The sequence below is a fragment of the Limulus polyphemus genome, unplaced genomic scaffold (assembly GCF_000517525.1).
Source record: "Limulus polyphemus unplaced genomic scaffold, Limulus_polyphemus-2.1.2 Scaffold878, whole genome shotgun sequence".
Classification (NCBI taxonomy): Eukaryota; Metazoa; Arthropoda; class Merostomata; order Xiphosura; family Limulidae; genus Limulus; species Limulus polyphemus.
This window is the reverse complement of record NW_013666488.1, coordinates 339,133-341,273: the sequence shown is the minus strand read 5'-3', so window position 1 is coordinate 341,273 and position 2,141 is coordinate 339,133.

Sequence of the window (2,141 nt, the reverse complement as noted above, 5' to 3'; positions counted from 1 at the left end):
GGCTATTAATGTAAGCTAAAAACTGTACCTTGTTTCTAGTATTCATAACTGGACAGAAGATGGCTATTAATGTAAGCTAAAAACTCTACCCTGTTTCTGGTATTCATAACTAGACAGAAGATGGCTGGCTATTAATGGAAGCTAAAAACTGTACCTTGTTTCTTGCATTCATAATTAGACAGAAAAGCTTTCTTTATGCACGCCATACAATCATTAAAATTATCTATGAAGTATATTTTATTCACGAATCGTTGCTTCCAAGAAATTGTACAGATTTCTTGCACATCTAGTTAAAATATGTCACGCTTCATCTTAGTTTGCAATAAGTCATTCAACATTCAATCTCTAAATCAAAGGTTAGTTTCTCTAAGGACTTGAATATGAAGTGGTGGGCTTTTCTTATTTTAAAATCGGTATTCTTCAAATAAAATACACATTTTTTTCAACGTGGTGGGTTCTTGTACTAGTTTGTTTTCCATTTTTATTAAATTACGTAAACAAAGTGAGTTTTTATTCGTGATTTGATTGTTGCTGTCAACCATATAAACACGGAACATCTCGATAAAATAGTGATTTAATTTCAAACTCAGATTATGAATGGAACAAACAAGAAAAGAACAATGTTAATGTATCAAATAAATAGGAATTAACGTTTATAATAATTTAAATATTTTAGTAAAAATGAAGTCTTTGTACTTCTATCACATAAATAATTATAAGAAAAAGTATCCCAAAGTTAAGCTTGGATTTTAAGTTACCTGTTTTGTTCCAGAGAATACAACAACCTGTAACGTTTTGTTCTGCCTAATTATCTTGGCGAATAATTAGCAGTCGTCACGATTACGTTTTTAGAATACAAGTAACTTTGATACGATGTACTTATAGAACATCTAATCATAATTCTGTTGTTCCCCAGAGAAATAGAGACTAACTAACGTAAATTCAATCATACATACGAACAAAGAAACACAGTTACTGGCGTATTATTATTATTAGATACATAATTTTTGTATCCATTTTCATTGTTCGTCTTTTCTATTTTACTCGCTAAAACCTTATTTTAATTTAACAATAACCAAAGTTCTTAGTGTAAGAGCTTCTGATATTCTTAAAGTTGCTTACCATATATATATATAAGTATATATATATATACAATGGTTAAAGTTGTTTACCATATGTATTTATATATACAGGTTAAAGTTGTTTACCATATGTATTTATATATACTAGTTAAAGTTGATTACCATATGTATTTATATATACTAGTTAAAGTTGATTACCATATGTATTTATATATACTGATTAAAGTTGATTACCATATGTATTTATATATACTAGTTAAAGTTGATTACCATATGTATTTATATATACTGATTAAAGTTGATTACCATATGTATTTATATATACTGGTTAAAGTAGTTTACCATATGTATTTATATATACTGGTTAAAGTTGATTACCTTATGTATTTATATATACTGGTTAAAGTAGTTTACCATATGTATTTATATATACTTTTAAGGTTGATTATCATATGTATTTATATATACTGGTTAAAGTAGTTTACCATATGTATTTATATATACTGGTTAAAGTAGTTTACCATATGTATTTATATATACAGGTTAAAGTTGTTTACCATATGTATTTATATATACAGTTAAAGTTGTTTACCATATGTATTTATATATACTAGTTAAAGTTGATTACCATATGTATTTATACATACTAGTTAAAGTTGATTATCATATGTATTTATATATACTAGTTAAAGTTGATTACCATATGTATTTATATATACTGGTTAAAGTAGTTTACCATATGTATTTATATATACTGGTTAAAGTAGTTTACCATATGTATTTATATATACTGGTTAAAGTAGTTTACCATATGTATTTATATATACTAGTTAAAGTTGATTACCATATGTATTTATATATACAGGTTAAAGTTGATTATCATATGTATTTATACTAGTTAAAGTTAATTACCATATGTATTTATATATACTAGTTAAAGTTGATTACCATATGTATTTATATATACAGGTTAAAGTTGATTATCATATGTATTTATATATACTAGTTAAAGTTGATTACCATATGTATTTATATATACAGGTTAAAGTTGATTATCAT